Below are 21678 nucleotides of genomic sequence, written 5' to 3'. Positions count from 1 at the left end.
TATCTCTATCTCTATCTCTATCTCTATCTCTATCTCTATCTCTATCTCTATCTCTATCTCTATCTCTATCTCAAAAGCTGCCCACACACCTTTCTCCCTCAATTCTACCTCATCACCCCTCCTTTTCAAATCTCGCTCCTCACTCTCCCTTCTCAAAGCTGCCTTCTTCCCTCAACCTCTTTCTTCCAGCTCATTCCTCCACCTCCTTCAATCTCCAACTTCCCTTTGCCCCCCTCCCTTATTACTCCCCACTGCTGCTCATCCCTTCACCACGTAGCCCTTAGTCCTCCTCACACTACCCTCCCCTCCCCTCTCCTGCACCCAAAGCCTCTTCCCTTCCCTCTTCCTTAACATGTGGACCTCAAACATCCTGGGCCTTCGCTCTAACCTGATTCATCTCTCCATGTAGGTTGCCAATGACAAACCAGACATAATCTGCTTAACAGAAACTTTCCTTCTTCAAGACGTCTCTGACTCCCTAGTGTCTCTCCTTGGTTACTTCCTCCTCTGGTATGAGAGACCTGAGCCTCGTCCTGGTGGAGGAATTGCTCTCTTTATAAGAAACCTGGAGGGAGGGGTACGGGTGGAGTTGAGTCCAGAGGGGGGAGCGATGGGGTGGCAGTTTGAAGGGGAGCAGGGGATGAGGGGGGGATCAGTAGGAGGAGGGAGGGAAAGGGGTGGGGAGGGAGTCTGGAGGGGAAGGGGTGGGGAGGTAGTCTGGATGGAGGGGGTGGAGTGGGAAGAGGATGGGAAAGAGGTGGGTGGAGAGACACCAGGTAACTTTGCTACTACTCAGGAATAAACTGCCTTCATGTGCTTTGCTCGGCCTCAGCCGAATAATGGAGATAAAATTGTGGGATTTTGGGTTTCCCAATCCCCCACCCCCCTTTTCCACACAATGTTCCCCCTACTCTGCTTTCCCTTTCCATACATAAATTGATGGTTCAAAGGAACCACTGGTTAAGACAACAATTGGTTAAGTTCATGTTTTTATCGGCGTTCGTTTGTCCGTTTGTTTTTCCATCTCAGTTTCCATCTGCTGTTTGTGATAAGCAGTTTCTTGACTGTGGAAGCTGATGGAGATATCTCTCAGGATGTGGGTAGTATATGGAATCAAGGTCTTGTGTGTAATAAGCTTCTCATAGATTATGGGTCAATGTCCAAAGCAAAACGAACTGAGAACAGATATGAGTGAATGAGAATAAATAAATCTGACTTCTGTCGCTCTTCTTCTCACAAAACGTCCTCTCCAAGGCGCCCTCCGGGTGTGCGTCCTCTCCAAGGCGCCCTCCGGGTGTGCGTCCTCTCCAAGGCGCCCTCCGGGTGTGCGTCCTCTCCAAGGTGCCCTCTGGGTGTGCGATCTCTCCAAGGTGCCCTCTGGGTGTGCGATCTCTCCAAGGTGCCCTCCAGCTGTGCGATCTTTCCAAGGTGCCCTCCGGGTGTGCGATCTCTCCAAGGCGTCCCCGGGTGTGCGATCTCTCCAAGGCGTCCTCCGGCTGTGCGATCTCTCCAAGGTGCCCTACGGGTGTGTGTGTCCTCTCCAAGGTGCCCTCAGGTTGTGCGTCCTCTCGAATCCGCCCTCCCAGTTGTGCAATTTCTATTTTTAAAAGGAACATTTTATTGCTTTGTCATAAACTAGCAGGAGCACCCGGCATTGCCCAGTGGGTACCTGGCATTGCCCGGTGGGTACCCGACATTGCCCGGTGGGTACCCGACATTGCCCGGTGGGTACCCGACATTGCTCGGTGGGTACCCGACATTGCTCGGTGCTGTTGTCATCGTGTTGGCATTTTGAAGAAATCAATCTTTTTTTTTTCTGGGGGCCTAAAACTATTCCCTACACCCACTAAGGAATAGGGTCGGGATCATTTAATATCACCTTTCGTGTAGCTACAAAGGCGTAGGCACTCCAGAGTTATATTTTTTTAATTAAAACTCACTTCCCGGGACTTACTGATGAACCTCTGAAAGTTTGACAAAGATCCGTTCAGCCATCTCTGAGAAGACTGGCGACACAGACAGACAGACACACATAGACAAACATCTCCATTCTAGTTTAGATGCTTCCACTGCTGAAATGAACCTCAATTCTGTTGAAAACTGGTGTTGGTGCTGTCGGTGTGACGTGGAAATGGTTATTATTTGGCACGTCCAAATGTTAAATGAAGGAAAGCGGAGCAAACATACATCTATGAACCCAGAGTGATGATGTCGGTGAGATTTGGAAGTGTTATGTTTGAAACCAACCCACAGGCTCCAGTATTTAACCACAGTTATAAACAAGCTGCTCGTTCCTGTAATACGTGCCACACGGCACATGTGCTAATCTATGGCTGTGTGATGTCCAAAACCAAGGAGCGAAGAAAAAGAACTTTCCGTCCCTTCACATCTTCAGACGCATGGCTGCCGAGGCATTTTTTTTTCCTTGACTTGGGGGCATGATCCTGAAGGGGTTGCCACTCCGACGCAGGATCCTAGTACCTGTCAGGGGGCTGCTCTGTTGGCATGGTGTCGAGCTTAATCAACCGGTACTCCAGATTGCCTTGTTGGTGAACACTGCACTTACACATCAGTTTTGTCAGAATAAGAGCTCAAGGATGTGAGGGCCAAGATTGGGGTCAGTAGCATAAAGCTGTATAATGGCGGCAAAGCTTCTCGGCAATTTCACATTAGCCAGAACATTTTGGTCGCTTTAGCATCCTTGCATCTGTTGTCCTTCACCTTGAAATGCTTTTTCAGTTTTGCATTTGAAGCCTGAAACAAATGTTCCAACATTGGTGCTAACTTCATCTGACCACTGCACTTCCTGCTGCCACTTTTTGTGGTGGGTCGTGCTCGTTATAGCCTGCAGAGATCTTCCCTGGCAGCCCGGTCAGATCATAGGCCATTGTCCAGTGTTGCATCCACATTGCCGCAAGCTGTTATTGCGTAAAACTCCTTGCTCATGGAGGAAACGAGGAGACGAGGTAAATGGCAATGCACTGTGATGTCACAGTTGGACAAGCAAAAGGGAAAGAACAACGAGAGGAGCGGAAATAAACCTGCAAGTATGAGGGAGTTGGGTTAGGAGACATTGAAGAAAGAGAGGAAGTAGCATTGCAGGTAAGGATGGGGATGGCATGAGATGGTGGTGCCCGACTCACTCGAGGGAAAAGCCCGACCTGGCAGTGCAATGGCAGGCAGTCGCACTGGGTGGGAGAGGAGGAGGAGGAGGAGGAGGAGGAGTCGCATTGCCATGGATTTTGGAAGAACATTCTCCTGGAATTGCTGGGGAGGATCAGAGGGCCTTGAAAGGAAAAGTGGTTAAAAAGAGGCCACAAACCTGTCTGCTGTGAGAGTAAAAAACAGGCCATTTGTTGTTGTTTCGGCGTCGTCATGGAAGCTTTGTTGTTTGCATTGTCGAATGTCAAAATCGATGTAGAAAGATATTCAATGGGGCTTATTATGCCTTGTTTGGACAACCTTTACAACCATCGTCTTTGTACCGAAACGCAAGCTTTGTGGATGGAGACCCTGAAACACAGCGAGTAAGCCACGGAAAATGATCATACACCCAGCCACACTCGAACACACCACGTCATCAAGTTTCGAGGCACGTCGGCCAACTTTAGCGTCACACCTTCCTGGTTCACGATGGACGACGCATTCTACTCTGCATCGACAAACACAAATCTAAAATATGAGGCAATTACTTCTACAGCAAATTGTAGGCACGAGCAAAGACAAGGTCGGAGAAGAGGGACATTAAAATGAGCACCGTCTGATCGACCGACCGTCCGATCATATTGCAGATATCTGTTCCTCAACCTGATTCCATCACGACTATGATTGGCTACATTCTGGGTAACTTGGACTGTGTGTGTGATATTTCAAAAATCATTCACCAGTTTGCTTTCCCATTGCACATGTATTCCTCATACCACCAAAAAGGTGGAGACCAAAGTATCAGCTCCTTTTTACCTCCGCCACCGAAGGTGAAGGAGGTTGTGTTTTCACCCCTCTGTCTGTCTGTCTGTCTGTCTGTCTGTTACTTGCAAAATCGAATATTTTTCAAGCATATTGTTCAGTCGATTTTGTTATTCTGTCTGTCTGTCGATCACCTACAGGTCACAATTTTAAACTGATCTTCACGAAACTTCATCACATGGTCGAGTTTGTCATAAGGAAGAAACCTATTGTTTAAGGTCAACATAGGCCAAAGGTCAGCAACTATGGTGTAATTTCTAAATTCCTCAATTTTCATCCGATTGACTTGAAATTTGAAGAGGATTTATATTTCAGGTCACTGAATTCAACCAGCCAATTATATTTGAGGTCAATATCGACCAACAGGTCAACATAGGACCAAGGTCAACAAATAAGGTTGGATTTCTAAAATCCTCAATTTTCATCCGATTGACTTGGAATTTGAAGAGTTGCTGCATATTTGGTCATTGAATTCAACCACCAATTATTTTTGAGGTCAAATGTGTTTTATGGATTTTGCAAGTATCGTGCTCCGCATGACATCTTCTTGTTTGTTTGTCTGTGTGCAGGATATCGCAAAAAGTTGTGGACGGATTCAGACGAAACTTGGTGGACATGTTGGGTATGTCGCAAGGACGAATTTATTCAATTTTGGTGAAGATCCGAATCCGGATCTGGATACGAGAATTATTTAATTTATAAAGTGATTCTTCACCATTGAGAGATAGACAAAAACGATATAGTACTGTATAGCATGATATTTCAAAAATGGATTGGGCCTGAGATGTTCTTGTGGATCAGGCATTACGTGGCGGAGGTATGCGCTCGACCAAGTGCCCTTCTCGTTATGATATAAAATGCAATCAAAATATAATTTTCAACACACTACACCAGCAAAAAAGATTTTGGACATACCATAACCATATTTGGCCTTGCTGGACCACATCAAAAATGTTTGTGATGTAAAACGCCAAGTGATCAATTTTGAAATTTGCATCCTCTTTCGTTAATCCGATGAGAGATGGTTTTTGTCTGTTTGTCACCATTTTTCTCAGAGATGGCCAAACGGATCTTCGTCAAACTTTCAGAGGTTCGTCAGTGAATTGCTGGTGAGTGTTTTCATCCAAAAAAACAATTTGTTTTTTTATTTTTTATTATTTTAAAATAGTTCAAGTGCTTCAGCCTTTGTCGCTACGTGTAGGAGTCGCCACTACGTGAAATTGAATGATCCTGACCCTATTCCTTTGTGGGTATGGGGAAGTGTTGAAGACCCCCACAAAAATGAGAAAAAAAAACAATTTGATTTCTTCAAAGTGCCAACAGGGTTCGAACAGCTGAGTACTCCTGCTTGGATTTATTTATATATAGCCATTTGTGCATTAGCTCCATTGTCTGGTGTTGGCTTCACAGTTTTGAGATCACAGAACCACTTCACAGTGGTTGGGTTGAGTTCTTAGGGTCTTGAGTTTGAGCTCCTGTCAGATGTTGAAATGACACCAGGTGGGTTGAGCCTGCCATTCTTCGAAATTTGGCAAAATTAGTACCAGCTTGCTGTTAATGGGGCACTGCCTCAGTGGCACAGTCATGTTTCCAGAAAAAAATGATGCAACAACCAAAGGTTCCACACAAAACAACAATATTAGCTCCATTATATTATTACGGTTTTGGAAACATACCCCAGGGGTCGAGCATGCTCACCCACATAGGAGACCCGAGGATCAGTTATTTATTTAGTTTATGTGTAGGTAGACCCTCGCCCCTTGTCGAAGGGTTTTTTTGGGGGGTGTGGTTGGGCATGCGTTGAGGGTAATGTGTTGTGTATTTCCCTGATGTGATATCTTTTCTCCTTCACCTCATCGGTCCATCCCCCCCCCCGCCGCCTTTCACACCATAAGTCCATTTCAACAATTCCCCAATAACCCCCTTCACCAAACCTCAAGTCAATGGTCCCGCCTTCGTCTCTCGGTCTGTCTGCATCCTTCTCCACATCCACTGCATCCATGCAATATCTTATTTCATGCGTTCATAACGCAAAGAACGACGCTTGATTCATGGCCTGCGGGACAGCACCTCTCGTGTGATATAGTGGAGCACTGTACAGGGAAAGTTTGCACGCGAGGGAGGGGTGGGGGTGCTTACCACAGAATGATGTGGCATCTTCCACAAGCTGTGTCGTGGACACGTTGCTCACCAATGAGGAGGAGGCTCACACGAACCGTGATGAGAAAGCCAGATCCAGAAAGGAGGAAGAAGCTGAGACAGTGGGCGGACAGAGATGCCAAAAAACTTGTCCGTCGAGGAGCAGAGGTGTTTGCAGTGTGAAGAGAGGGAGGGAGCCCATGGTGCGCTGGAGGGCAGGGGGAAAGCCCATAATGCAGCTTGATTTGTGGGGAGCAGCTGTGCACAGAGGCCCAGCAGCAACAGAGTTGATTTCTGCTGGCATATCTGGCATAAACGGGTGATTAAAATGTCAAGGTTTTGGATGGGGGATGATCAGAGATGGTGCTGAACAGCTATCTTGAAGACCTGGAGGGGAAAAAGAGATTGAAGAGAGTGTGGAAGTTAGTTTCACAGGTGGGAAAAAGAGGAAAAAATGAGGGGAGGTGAGTAGTAATTCTTGATCTTGAGAGTTTTACGAGAATGAGGATGCCATTAGATCACATGTGCCCGGCGGATACCCGGGGGAGACAAAGCACGGAGAGGGCAGAGGATGCAAGAGCAGAAAGGAGGTGGTCGAAGAGAGACCACGAACCTGTCTGAAATAGTGAAGTGATAGGCCCATCGACTCAGCTTCATCGTCGGACATTCCAATGATAGTGAAGGCCTTAGTTTCCATGACGTCCGGCTGAGCAAAATGTGAGGCAGGAAAGCAGTATTCCATCAAGCTGGGGATGAAAGCATTGTGAGTGGATAAGGGTTCAGGTGTGCCAAGGAAGGGCTTTGTATGACGGAGGATGCACAATTTGCATGACTGGCTTTGAAGGCCAACTTTGAAATGTCGTTTGCCCCAGAGAGATCATGGTTGCGAGTGAGACCGAGGAGTTTGAAGGATTCGACTTCGAAAGGGTTGTTAAGAAAATAGATGGGAGGGTTTGCGGTACGCTCCTTTCGTAGAGAGTGAGTGTGTTGGATTTCTCAGGGTTAAAAGACAAATTCCAAGTGTTTGACCAGTCTGTGATTTTGTCTTGGTCTGAGGAGAGGGAAGACGCTGCTGCCTGTCTGTCAGAAGGAGATGTTATGGCAGAGTGGAGTCATCAGCAAAGAGATAGAGAGGATTTTCCAAAGAGTCATTGATGAATAGGATGGGGCCTAAAACACTGCCTCGAGGTACTCCAGCCTTTACAGGGGGAATTGAAGAAAAGGTTGTGTTGAAAGCCACATGTTGGGTCCGAGAGTGGAGGAAGTGTTATCCAAGAGTGTAGTTGGCCTTTGATTGCATTTTGGAGAGCAATGCGGGATGCCAGACTGTATCGAAAGTTCGAGAGATGACCCTGATCTCATGTCTGACATTGAAGGCTTCCATCCATTGTTGGAGGAGGAGAGGAGATTGGGACCATACTCAATGCAGAGCGTTGGTGCTGCTTAAGCAGTCTCCTTGGCTATTGGGCACAATCCTGGACGGGTCACCACTCCGACACAAGATACCAGCATGCTGACACTAATTTTGCCGACCTCGGAAGGATGACAGGCCGAGTTAACCCCACCTGGTATTAATTCAACAGTTGAGCGGGATTCGAACTCAGGACCCTCGGATCCAAAGCCCACCACCCTAACCATTAAGCCAACACCAGGCATTATTGGGGGAATAGAAGCAGCATGTTCACGGTGGAATGACGTGGTCTGAATTGATGATCTGAGATGAGGTTACTGGAGAAAGGGAATGAATTGATATCAACGGTGATGATGGATTCCATGATCTTGCTGATGATTGGAAGTAAGCCGATTGGGCAGTAGTTCACAGAATCCGTTTTTGGTGATCGTGACCTGACCTAACATTTTTGCACCTTTTTATGCAATGCAGTGATGTTGGCTCATTTCTAAGCATATGGAAGATGACCGAGGGCAAATTATTGGGTGACGTGGGCAGAGAAAGGATGTGAAAGAGCAGCAGAGCAAGTTTTTAGGACACATGAGCTGATGCCGTCTGGTCCAGTTGCAAAGTTAGAGTTGGGAGTTGTCAGAAACGTCTCCCCCTTCTCAGGTGTGAAAGACACAGAGTCGAGGAGTCGTTGGGTGTGACTGTGAAGTGTGGGTACAGAGAGACAGAGAGAAAGACAGACAGAAGTTTGGGATACAAGATTTGAAGCAAACACAGAATTGAAGCATTCGGCCTTCTTACGAGCGAAGTCGGCTGTGGTGTCATTTGAGATGGAAGAGATGGAAGGGATGGAAGGAGAGCATACTCCAGAGACAGACTTAACAAGGTTCCACCAGGTTTTAGAGGAGGGAAACAAGTTTGAAAGTTCATTCTTGAGCTTGGATAGATGTTGTTTTCTGGCTCTCGTGAGAGTCGACACGCTTCTTGCGGGCTTTGTGGAATAATTTGAGGTTGTCTTCTGTCGGATTTCCTTTCGAGGAGAAGAATACAAGTTGTTTCAAGGCAACAGCCGCACCCTATAATTCAGTGTACCATGGGCTGGAGGGTATGATAATGGAAAATGAGATGTGATGCAGCTGTGCAGCAGGGGAGAGTAGGTTTCTGTGAAAAAATTCCCAGGCTGAGTTAATTTCAGGGGTGTGAGATAAAGGAGACCAGTCCTAAGTGTGATGGCTGCTTGCAGTCCTTGCCAGTTTGCCTGAGTGAACTCCCAGACTCACTAACCCTCAGGCTGTTCTCTGAGAATGGCGATAGAGATATTGACCTTCATATAAGCACATGATCAGATGAACCAATCGGGGCAGAGGAAGAGGAAGAGCAAGAGACATTAGCAGGGCAATTGATCATCACCAAATCCAGAAATGAGGATTTTCTATTGACAGAAATCCAGGTGGGAAAGTTCATAGATTGGGTCAGTCCCATGGTCACAGAAAACCTTTGCTCAAGTGCCATGGCTGGTGAGAGAGGTTCCAACACACAACCAATTTGCATGGCGACAATTGAAATCAACATATATGAGAAAGAGAGAGTTGGGATGAATGGTTAAAAGTTGGTCTATGTCATCTGAGAGAGATGTAGATGTAGTCATCACTGTTCGGAGGACATTACAACACAGAGACAAACATGAGGTGGGAGCGGGGGGGAAGTCACAGCCTGCGGTACTCCTGGGGTTTGAGAGGTGTAAGAGCAATACACGGAGAATGAGAATTGGAGTTCTTGACGTACAGTGTGACTCCACTCCCAAAAGGGGGTTCACGTAGATCAAACCGGAGGAGACAATAGCGAGGAAGAGACTAAGGAGTCAGGGATGTCCTGTGGAAGGAACAATTCTGTTAAGCAGATGATGTCCAGTTTATCGGCGGCAGCAGCCTGAACTGAGAGAACTGTCAGATTGGAGCAGAGGCCTCGGATGTTTGTGGTCCACACAGCTGCCGATAGGGTGTCGGAATGTGGAAAGGAGCAAGGAGAGGATGTGGGGCTTGGGGAAAAGAGAGGGTGCGGGGATGGGGTGAGGACGTTTTTACCCCTCAGCCCGAATTGGGCTGAAAAAGGGGTATTGTCGTCACAGGAGTTGGCCGGCGGGCGTCCAGGCGTCTGTCAACTTTTGGTTTCCTTCAATTTCGAGGAGAATGCCTTGTCCGATTAAATCCATTTTTGCAGGGTATGTTGGAGTTGAGTAGAGGAAGGTTCCTTTCGAAAATGGGCGCGCTGCGATTTTCAATGTGGCCTCCATGGCAGCCATCTTGAAATTGGTTTCCGTCGATTTCGAGGAGAACGCCTTGTCCGATTAAATCCATTTTTGCAGGGTATGTTGGAGTTGAGTAGAGGAAGGTTCCTTTCGAAAATGGGCGCGCTGCAATTTTCAATGTGGCCTCCATGGCAGCCATCTTGAAATTGGTTTCCGTCGATTTCGAGGAGAACGCCTTGTCCGATTAAATCCATTTTTGCAGGGTGTGTTGGGGTTGAGTAGAGGAAGGTTCCTTTCGAAAATGGCGTGCTGCGATTTTCAATGTGGCCTCCATGGCAGCCATCTTGAAATTGGTTTCCGTCGATTTCGAGGAGAACGCCTTGTCCGATTAAATCCATTTTTGCAGGGTGTGTTGGGGTTGAGTAGAGGAAGCTTCCTTTCGAAAATGGGCGCACTGCGATTTTCAATGTGGCCTCCATCTTGAAATTGGTTTCTGTCGATTTCGAGGAGAACGCCTTGTCCGATTAAATCCATTTTTGCAGGGTGTGTTGGGGTTGAGTCGAGGAAGGTTCCTTTCGAAAATGGCGTGCTGCGATTTTCAATGTGGCCTCCATGGCAGCCATCTTGAAATAGGTTTCCGTCGATTTCGAGGAGAACGCCTTGTCCGATTAAATCCATTTTTGCAGGGTTTGTTGGTGTTGAGTAGAGGAAGGTTCCTTTCGAAAATGTGTGCGCTGCGATTTTCAGTGTGGCCGCCACGGCAGTCGTCTTGAAATTGGTTTTTGTCAATTTCGAGAACGGCTTGGCTTGTCCGATTAAATGCATTTTTGCAGTGTGTGTGTTGAAGTTGAGTCGAGGAAAGTTCCTTTCGAAACTGACTGCATCATCGTGATATCACTGCTTCCTTTTACAATGCATGGGCTGAGGGGTTACGCCCACTTTGCGGAGCTATTTTTAGTCGTCATAAAGGACACAAACAACAGGAAATAAGAACTCATGCAACATGTTAAATAAGGTGGTGTAAAAGATGACACATTAATAACGGTAAACGTCCAAAAAAATTTTTTTCTCTGACTTTTAAAATCTTTATTTTATTTCAATTGAATTATATACAATACTTGAACACAGTATAACACAAATCGCTTTTTTGCAACTTTCAAATCCTTTGCGTTTTGCAATCATCGGACAAAATATTACAGCATTTTTCGTCATCACGACCAATTAAATTTTCTGCTTGCAGACCCTGTCCATGTCCTTGTTTTCCAATACTGTGTGGGGTAAGGTGTTCTATGAACTCTAGAATGAAATAATTGATTGTTGAAATTATTTAAATTGTAAACCTTACATGTTGGTTCAGTGGGGTAAACACTCTGATTGGTGAGGGTTGTGAGTTTGAATCCCATCTTTTTATTCTTTATTTAAGCCTGGTGTTGGTTTAACAGTTGGCGTGGTTGGCTTAAGATCTAAGGGTCTTGAGTTTAATCCCCCATCACCATGCAGCTTGACTCAACCTGCCATCCTTCTGAAGTTGGCAAATGAGTCCCAGCTTGCTGTTAACAGGAGGCATTGCATCAGCAGCACAACATTGCACCCCACAAAATGATGCAGCCAAGCAGCCACAGGGTGTATATGAATAAATAGGATCCTTGATTTAATGATATTAAAGCATTTTTGTTAAAAAAATTTTTTTTCTAAATTTCCACCAATGGAATTGGGGTGAGTTTAAAGAATTAGTTCTTCACTCAAAGGATGTGGGTTCAAAATCCATGGCTATGCCTTTGGTGGTGGGTCCTGGACTTCTAAGTTTGTTCGTTACCTTGTTATGGTGGAGTCAGGCATGTCCTGTGGGAGGAAAGATTATTAAATAGATGATATCCAGTTTATCAGCAGCAGCCTGAATTGAGAGATGTCAGGTTGCAGCGAAGGCCTTGGATGTTTGAGGTCCACACAGTTGGGGACAAGGGAAGAAGAGCTGCTGATAGGGCAAAGGAGAGGTGAGAAAAGGGGGGTGGGATAAAAAAAGGGGGGGTTGCAGGGATAGGGCCAAAGCAGGGGAGCTGAGATGGCAAGACCATGGAGAAGGTGAGAATGGGTGAGATTTTGGGGAAGCTGAGAAGGGCCAGATCTCTAAGTTGGTAAGTTATTATATCTGCTCTTTAATTTAAGGGGGTGGGGTGGGATGGGTCATCAGGGCCTTGGGGCTTGGGGGAGGTGGAAATATAAGGGATGAGTAGGTTTGAGATAAAGGAAAGGGACCCACTTTTATAACCATAGACAATGTCAGTTGGCATGTCAGACCAACTGACAACCACACTTGGGATTTCACATGGTTTGTTTGTTTGGAGGCTGTTTAACTGCATGGGTTGGGGGGAGGGTGGGAGGGTAGGGCTAGTAGTGAGGGACAATGAGAGATTTGGATAGAAAGAAATGCTTGAGAAGAATGGGATTGGGGAGGAAAAAAAACAGAGGGAATGAGTGGGTGGATCCGTGGGACATGAGACACCACACGGTGCTCCCATAGACAGTAGACCATTGTGAATCATTGGCCTGACCTGCAAGAGCACTTCTGGTGGAGGTGGATATAGTACAGGGACGACAGATCAAATAATATCAGGTGCTCCCTTGTCTCAAATATCAGACAACCATTTAAAGCTTGGCAGGTTAACTCTGAGCGCTGCCTTCAAACCACCAGAGCATGATGTTTGTGTTTCAAGAGATGAAGAAGAAGCCCTGAGTTGCAAAATTAAATGCTTCCTCGGGTCAACAAGTTTCTGTGAGTTCCAATGTTCCCTTTCAACAGCTCAGTCAGGATCAACACAGATAGGACATAGAAGATTAAACACAAAAGGGTCTTCTTCTCTTTATTAATCTCCGCCATCAAAGATCAGAGGTTACTGTTTTCACCCCTTTCTGTTTGTTTGTTTGTTTGTTTGTGAACAGTATTACGGAAAAAAACTCCTCGACGGATTTCGATGAAACTTGGTGGGGGGGGTTAGGTCTGGTCCAAGGATCATGCCATTACATTTTGGACTTGGTCCAAAATCCAATATGGCCGCTATGGTTGCCAATTTGAAAAAAATATTTGAATTTTTTTTTTGGATTTCTGCATGTTTTAAGTGATTTCCAACCCCCCCCCCCCCCAAAAAAAAAAAATTGCAATTTTTTTTTCAACAAAATTTCGATTTTTATTTTTGCATTTCTACATGTTATAAGTGATTTCCAACAAAAAAACATGCCAAAATTATAATTGCGGCTGATTTTCGAACTTCAGGTGGATATACCCACATAAAATCAATTTCTGTCTCGAGGAATTGAGTTGACGAATGAATTGAGTATGTAAAAGTTACAAACTATAACTCTGAGCACTGTTGACGTCAAATTGAATGACTCGGATATCAGGTTCACTTGAGTGACCGAGCAGTATTGGCGGCGGAGGTTTTGCACTCTACCGAGTGCTCCCCCTCTAGTTTGTGATATTTTGATTCTTATTCAGAGCACATCACAAAAACTTAAACTTTAAGAATGAAAACTATTACAAAACCGAACTGGAGAGTTTGAAAGAACACCTTGCCCCACAGTCTTAAAAAAAATCACATTGGACTTTATGGGAAACAATTTAGTGGAAGAAGAAAAATCTCGAAGTTGCTCCAGCGAGAGCACGAGTGGCAAATTTAACACCGTTGAAGCACCATCCTTTCCACCACTTGATTTAACAAGTTAAGAGTTACCCATGCCTATTGTTTGTGTCCTTTGTGACAACCCTAAAAACAGTAAGTTTCCTGTTTTGAATGATCTTCAATTTTGGTTGAGTATCAGACAGACTGAAGCAAATGCTTTACTGTGATATAAATAAAATGAAAATGTTGAATAACAAAGTGTTGAATATGGCAAATGTTTTCTGAATGCAATTGATATGAAAAACCAAATTGAATGAGAATCTCCATTGTTACAAGTGAAGTTTAAAAAGGAAGAGTTTTTGTATTTATAGAAACTGAAACTGGCCCATCTATCCTCACCTTACTCAACTGCGTGGTGTCATACCGCTTGAAACCTCACTCAACTGCGTCGTGTCGTACCACTTGAAACCTCACTCAACTGCGTGGTGTCAGACTGCTTAAAACCTCACTCGACTGCATGGTGTCGCACCACTTGAAACCTCACTCAACTGCGTCGTGCGTCGGACCGCTTGAAACTTCAATCAACTGCGTAATTCCTCGGACCGCTTGAAACCTCACTCAACTGCATCATATCGGACCGCAAGAAACCTCGCTCAACTGCGTCGTGCGTTGGACCGCTTGAAACCTCTCAACTGTGCCATGTCCGACCGCTTAAAACCTCACTCAACTGCACTGTCATACCACTTGAAACCTCACTCAACTGCACCGTGTCATACCGCTTGAAACCTCACTCGACTGCGTCGTGCCGTACCGCTTGAAACCTCACTCACATGCGTCATGCGGACTGCTTAAAACCTCACTCAACTGCGTCGTGCGTTGGACCGCTTAAAACGTCACTCGACTGCGTCGTGCCATATCGCTTGAAACCTCACTCGACTGCATCGTGCCGTACTGCTTGAATCCCCACTCAACTGTGCCGTATAGCTTGAACCCCCACTCGAATGCGTCGTGCCGTATCGCTTGAAACCTCACTCGACTGCATCATGCCCTACCGCTTGAAACCTCACTCGAACGTGTTGTGTCGTCCCAATTAAACCCCCACTCGACTGCGCCGTATCGCTTGAAACCTCACTCAACTGCGTCATGCGTTGGACCGCTTGAAACCTCACTCGACTGCGTTGTCGTCCCAATTAAACCCCCACTCGACTGCCCCGTGCCGTATCGCTTGAAACCTCACTGAACTGCGTGGTGTCACACCGGTTGAAACCTCACTCAACTGCGTAATGCCTCGGACCGCTTGAAACCTCGCTCAACTGCGTTATTCCTCGGATCGCTTGAAACCTCACTCAACTGCTCCGCGTCCGACCGCTTTAAACCTCACTCAACTGCGCCGTGTCGTACCGCTTGAAACTTCACTCAACTGCGCCGTGTCGAACCGCTTGAAACCTCACTCAACTGCGTGGTGTCGTACCGCATGGTGTCGTACCGCTTGAAACCTCACTCAACTGCGTGGTGTCGTACCGCTTGAAACTTCACTAGACTGTGCCATGCCATACCGTTGAAACCTCACTCAACTGCCTGGTGTCACACCGCTTGAAACTTCACTCAACTGCGTGGTGTCGCACCGCTTGAAACCCTAACAACAGCTTGGTAATCCACTCAACTGCGTCGTGTCATACAGCTTGAAACTTCACTCAACTGCGTCGTGCGTTGGACCACTTGAAACCTCACAACTGCATCGCGTCGGACCGCTTGAAACCTCACTCAACTGCATCGTGTCGTACCGCTTGAAACTTCACTCAACTGCGCCGTGTCGTACCGCTTGAAACTTCACTCAACTGTGCTGTGTCAAACCGCTTGAAACCTCACTCAACTGCATAGTGTCGGACCGCTTCAAACCTCACTCAACTGCATAGTGTCGGACCGCTTGAAACCTCACAGCTGCGTCGTGTCGTACAGCTTGAAACCTCACTCGACTGCGTTGTGTTGTCCCAATTAACCCCCCACTTGACTGTGCCGTGCCGTATCGCTTGAAACCTCACTCAACTCCATGGTCACACCGCTTGAAACCTCTCAACTGCGTGGTGTCGTACCGCTTGAAACCACTCAACTGTGCTGTGTCAAACCGCTTGAAACCTCACTCAACTGCGTCGTGTCGGACCGCTTGAAACCTCACTCAGCTGCGTCGTGTCGTACCGCTTGAAACCTCACTCAACTGCGTTGTGCGTCGGACCGCAAGAAACCTCACTCAACTGCGTAATGCCTTTGACCGCTTGAAACCTCACTCAACTGCGTGGTGTCACACCGCTTGAAACCTCACTCAACTGCGTAATTCCTCGGACCGCTTGAAACCTCACTCAACTGCATCGCGTCGGACCGCTTGAAAATTCACTCAACTGCGTAATTCCTCGGACCACTTGCAACCTCGCTCAACTACATCGCGTTGGACCGCTTGAAACCTCGCTCGACTGCATCGTGCGTTGGACCGCTTGAAACCTCGCTCGACTGCATCGTGCGTTGGACCGCTTGAAACCTCGCTCGACTGCATCGTGCGTTGGACCGCTTGAAACCTCGCTCGACTGCATCGTGCGTCCGACCGCTTGAAACCTCGCTCGACTGCGCCGCGTCCGACCGCTTGAAACCTCGCTCGACTGCGCCGCGTCCGACCGCTTGAAACCTCGCTCGACTGCGCCGCGTCCGACCGCTTGAAACCTCGCTCGACTGCGCCGCGTCCGACCGCTTGAAACCTCGCTCGACTGCGCCGCGTCCGACCGCTTTAAACCTCGCTCGACTGCGCCGCGTCCGACCGCTTTAAACCTCGCTCGACTGCGCCGCGTCCGACCGCTTTAAACCTCGCTCGACTGCGCCGCGTCCGACCGCTTTAAACCTCGCTCGACTGCGCCGCGTCCGACCGCTTGAAACCTCGCTCGACTGCGTCGCGTCGGACCGCTTGAAACCTCGCTCGACTGCGTAATTCCTCGGACCGCTTGCAACCTCGCTCGACTACGTCGCGTCGGACCGCTTGAAACCTCGCTCGACTGCGCCGCGTCCGACCGCTTGAAACCTCGCTCGACTGCGCCGCGTCCGACCGCTTGAAACCTCGCTCGACTGCGCCGCGTCCGACCGCTTGAAACCTCGCTCGACTGCGTCGCGTCGGACCGCTTGAAACCTCGCTCGACTGCGTCGCGTCGGACCGCTTGAAACCTCGCTCGACTGCGTCGCGTCGGACCGCTTGAAACCTCGCTCGACTGCGTCGCGTCGGACCGCTTGAAACCTCGCTCGACTGCGTCGCGTCGGACCGCTTGAAACCTCGCTCGACTGCGTCGCGTCGGACCGCTTGAAACCTCGCTCGACTGCGTCGCGTCGGACCGCTTGAAACCTCGCTCGACTGCGTCGCGTCGGACCGCTTGAAACCTCGCTCGACTGCGTCGCGTCGGACCGCTTGAAACCTCGCTCGACTGCGTCGCGTCGGACCGCTTGAAACCTCGCTCGACTGCGTCGCGTCGGACCGCTTGAAACCTCGCTCGACTGCGTCGCGTCGGACCGCTTGAAACCTCGCTCGACTGCGTCGCGTCGGACCGCTTGAAACCTCGCTCGACTGCGTCGCGTCGGACCGCTTGAAACCTCGCTCGACTGCGTCGCGTCGGACCGCTTGAAACCTCGCTCGACTGCGTCGCGTCGGACCGCTTGAAACCTCGCTCGACTGCGTCGCGTCGGACCGCTTGAAACCTCGCTCGACTGCGTCGCGTCGGACCGCTTGAAACCTCGCTCGAGTGCGTCGCGTCGGACCGCTTGAAACCTCGCTCGACTGCGTCGCGTCGGACCGCTTGAAACCTCGCTCGACTGCGTCGTTCCGGACCGCTTGAAACCTCGCTCGACTGCGTCGTTCCGGACCGCTTGAAACCTCGCTCGACTGCGTCGTTCCGGACCGCTTGAAACCTCGCTCGACTGCGTCGTTCCGGACCGCTTGAAACCTCGCTCGACTGCGTCGTTCCGGACCGCTTGAAACCCCGCTCGACTGCGCTGTGCGCCGGACCGCTTGAAACGCCGCTCGACTGCGCTGTGCGCCGGACCGCTTGAAACCCCGCTCGACTGCGCTGTGCGCCGGACCGCTTGAAACGCCGCTCGACTGCGCTGTGCGCCGGACCGCTTGAAACCTCGCTCGACTGCGTCGTTCCGTGTCCCTTGAAACCCCGCTCGACTGCGCTGTGCGTCGCGCCGCTTGAAACCCCGCTCGACTGCGCTGTGCGTCGCGCCGCTTGAAACCCCGCTCGACTGCGCTGTGCGTCGCGCCGCTTGAAACCCCGCTCGACTGCGCTGTGCGTCGCGCCGCTTGAAACCCCGCTCGACTGCGCTGTGCGTCGCGCCGCTTGAAACCCCGCTCGACTGCGCTGTGCGTCGCGCCGCTTGAAACCCCGCTCGACTGCGCTGTGCGTCGCGCCGCTTGAAACCCCGCTCGACTGCGCTGTGCGTCGCGCCGCTTGAAACCCCGCTCGACTGCGCTGTGCGTCGCGCCGCTTGAAACCCCGCTCGACTGCGCTGTGCGTCGCGCCGCTTGAAACCCCGCTCGACTGCGCTGTGCGTCGCGCCGCTTGAAACCCCGCTCGACTGCGCTGTGCGTCGCGCCGCTTGAAACCCCGCTCGACTGCGCTGTGCGTCGCGCCGCTTGAAACCCCGCTCGACTGCGCTGTGCGTCGCGCCGCTTGAAACCCCGCTCGACTGCGCTGTGCGTCGCGCCGCTTGCAACCCCGCTCGACTGCGCTGTGCGTCGCGCCGCTTGACACCCCGCTCGACTGCGCTGTGCGTCGCGCCGCTTGAAACCCCGCTCGACTGCGCTGTGCGTCGCGCCGCTGAAACCCGCTCGACTGCGCTGTGCGTCGCGCCGCTTGAAACCCCGCTCGACTGCGCTGTGCGTCGCGCCGCTTGAAACCCCGCTCGACTGCGCTGTGCGTCGCGCCGCTTGAAACCCCGCTCGACTGCGCTGTGCGTCGCGCCGCTGAAACCCGCTCGACTGCGCTGTGCGTCGCGCCGCTGAAACCCGCTCGACTGCGCTGTGCGTCGCGCCGCTTGAAACCCCGCTCGACTGCGCTGTGCGTCGCGCCGCTGAAACCCGCTCGACTGCGCTGTGCGTCGCGCCGCTGAAACCCCGCTCGACTGCGCTGTGCGTCGCGCCGCTGAAACCCCGCTCGACTGCGCTGTGCGTCGCTCCGCTTGAAACCCCGCTCGACTGCGCTGTGCGTCGCGCCGCTTGAAACCCCGCTCGACTGCGCTGTGCGTCGCGCCGGTTGAAACCCCGCTCGACTGCGCTGTCCGTCGCGCCGCTTGAAACCCCGCTCGCCTGCGCTGTGCGTCGCGCCGCTTGAAATCCCGCTCGACTGCGCTGTGCGTCGCGCCGCTGAAACCCCGCTCGACTGCGCTGTGCGTCGCGCCGGCAGAAACCCCGCTCGACTGCGCTGTGCGTCGCGCCGCTGAAACCCCGCTCGACTGCGCTGTGCGTCGCGCCGCTTGAAACCCGCTCGACTGCGCTGTGCGTCGCGCCGCAGAAACCCCGCTCGACTGCGCTGTGTGTCGCGCCGCTTGAAACCCCGCTCGACTGCGCTGGGCGTCGCGACGCTTGAAACCCCGCTCGCCCGCGCTGTGCGTCGCGCCGCTTGAACCCCCGCTCGACCGCGCTGTGCGTCGCGCCGCTTGAAACCCCGCTCGACCGCGCTGTGCGTCGCGCCGCTTGAAACCCCGCTCGACCGCGCTGTGCGTCGCGCCGCTTGAAACCCCGCTCGACCGCGCTGTGCGTCGCGCCGCTTGAAACCCCGCTCGACCGCGCTGTGCGTCGCGCCGCTTGAAACCCCGCTCGACCGCGCTGTGCGTCGCGCCGCTTGAAACCCCGCTCGACCGCGCTGTGCGTCGCGCCGCAGAAACCCCGCTCGACCGCGCTGTGCGTCGCGCCGCTTGAAACCCCGCTCGACCGCGCTGTGCGTCGCGCCGCTGAAACCCCGCTCGACCGCGCTGTGCGTCGGCGCCGCTTGAAACCCCGCTCGACCGCGCTGTGCGTCGCGCCGCTTGAAACCCCGCTCGACCGCGCTGTGCGTCGCGCCGCTTGAAACCCCGCTCGACCGCGCTGTGCGTCGCGCCGCTTGAAACCCCGCTCGACCGCGCTGTGCGTCGCGCCGCTTGAAACCCCGCTCGACCGCGCTGTGCGTCGCGCCGCTTGAAACCCCGCTCGACCGCGCAGAGCGTCGCGCCGCTTGAAACCCCGCTCGACCGCGCAGCGCGTCGCGCCGCTTGAAACCCCGCTCGACCGCGCAGCGCGTCGCGCCGCTTGAAACCCCGCTCGACCGCGCAGCGCGTCGCGCCGCTTGAAACCCCGCTCGACCGCGCAGCGCGTCGCGCCGCTTGAAACCCCGCTCGACCGCGCTGTGCGTCGCGCCGCTTGAAACCCCGCTCGACCGCGCTGTGCGTCGCGCCGCTTGAAACCCCGCTCGACCGCGCTGTGCGTCGCGCCGCTGAAACCCCGCTCGACCGCGCTGTGCGTCGCGCCGCTTGAAACCCGCTCGACCGCGCTGTGCGTCGCGCCGCTGAAACCCGCTCGACCGCGCTGTGCGTCGCGCCGCTGAAACCCCGCTCGACCGCGCTGTGCGTCGCGCCGCTGAAACCCCGCTCGACCGCGCTGTGCGTCGCGCCGCTGAAACCCCGCTCGACCGCGCTGTGCGTCGCGCCGCTTGAAACCCCGCTCGACCGCGCTGTGCGTCGCGCCGCTTGAAACCCCGCTCGACCGCGCTGTGCGTCGCGCCGCTTGAAACCCCGCTCGACCGCGCTGTGCGTCGCGCCGCTTGAAACCCCGCTCGACCGCGCAGCGCGTCGCGCCGCTGGAACCCCGCTCGGCCGCGCACCGCGTCGCGCCGCTTGAAACCCCGCTCGGCCGCGTCACGCGTCGCGCCGCTTGAAACCCCGCTCGACCGCGCAGCGCGTCGCGCCGCTTGAAACCCCGCTCGACCGCGCAACGCGTCGCGCCGCTTGAAACCCCGCTCGACCGCGTAACGCGTCGCGCCGCTTGAAACCCCGCTCGACCGCGTAACGCGTCGCACCGCTTGAAACCCCGCTCGACCGCGTAACGCGTCGCACCGCTTGAAACCCCGCTCGACCGCGCTGTGCGTCGCGCCGCTGAAACCCGCTCGACCGCGCTGTGCGTCGCGCCGCTTGAAACCCGCTCGACCGCGCTGTGCGTCGCGCCGCTGAAACCCCGCTCGACCGCGCTGTGCGTCGCGCCGCTGAAACCCCGCTCGACCGCGCTGTGCGTCGCGCCGCTGAAACCCCGCTCGACCGCGCTGTGCGTCGCGCCGCTGAAACCCCGCTCGACCGCGCTGTGCGTCGCGCCGCTGCCGCTCGACCGCGCTGTGCGTCGCGCCGCGAAACCCGCTCGACCGCGCTGTGCGTCGCGCCGCCCGCTCGACCGCGCTGTGCGTCGCGCCGCTGAAACCCGCTCGACCGCGCAGCGTCGCGCCGCGCCGCTCGAAGACGCCGCGGCTCGAGCGTCGCGCCGCTGCTCGACCGCGGCGTCGCGCCGCTGCTAGCGCGCTGCTCCGCTGGAAATGCTCGCACGCAGCGTCGTCAGCCGCTGCAGCCAGCCCCGCTCGGCCGCGTAACGCGTCGCACCGCTTGAAGCCCCGCTCGGCCGCGTAACGCGTCGCACCGCTTGAAGCCCCGCTCGGCCGCGTAACGCGTCGCACCGCTTGAAGCCCCGCTCGGCCGCGTAACGCGTCGCACCGCTTGAAGCCCCGCTCAGCCGCGTCGCACCGCTTGAAGCCCCGCTCAGCCGCGTCGCACCGCTTGAAGCCCCGCTCAGCCGCGTCGCACCGCTTGAAGCCCCGCTCAGCCGCGTCGCACCGCTTGAAGCCCCGCTCAGCCGCGTCGCACCGGCAGGCCCGGCTCAGCCGCGTCGCACCGGCAGGCCCCGCTCAGCCGCGTCGCACCGCTTGAAGCCCCGCTCAGCCGCGTCGCACCGCTTGAAGCCCCGCTCAGCCGCGTCGCACCGCTTGAAGCCCCGCTCAGCCGCGTCGCACCGCTTGAAGCCCCGCTCAGCCGCGTCGCACCGCTTGAAGCCCCGCTCAGCCGCGTCGCACCGCTTGAAGCCCCGCTCAGCCGCGTCGCACCGCTTGAAGCCCCGCTCAGCCGCGTCGCACCGCTTGAAGCCCCGCTCAGCCGCGTCGCACCGCTTGAAGCCCCGCTCAGCCGCGTCGCACCGCTTGAAGCCCCGCTCAGCCGCGTCGCACCGCTTGAAGCCTCGCTCAGCCGCGTCGCACCGCTTGAAGCCT

General features: G+C 53.0%; 1 long non-coding RNA gene across 1 annotated transcript in view; it reads left to right on the top strand.

Moving 5' to 3' along the window:
- Positions 1-4452: 4452 nt before the first annotated feature.
- Positions 4453-21678, top strand: part of LOC147029059 (uncharacterized) — a 75132-nt gene continuing 57906 nt past the window's right edge. The window contains exons 1-2 of the long non-coding RNA XR_015057816.1: positions 4453-4588; positions 5022-5075. This is a non-coding gene — a long non-coding RNA (uncharacterized LOC147029059). The remainder of the gene's footprint in view (positions 4589-5021; positions 5076-21678) is intronic.

The sequence above is a fragment of the Eptatretus burgeri genome, chromosome 4 (assembly GCF_056783735.1).
Source record: "Eptatretus burgeri isolate ZD-2024b chromosome 4, Ebu_testis_v1, whole genome shotgun sequence".
NCBI classification, from domain to species: domain Eukaryota; kingdom Metazoa; phylum Chordata; class Myxini; order Myxiniformes; family Myxinidae; genus Eptatretus; species Eptatretus burgeri.
This window is presented reverse-complemented; position numbering and strand designations above follow the sequence as displayed.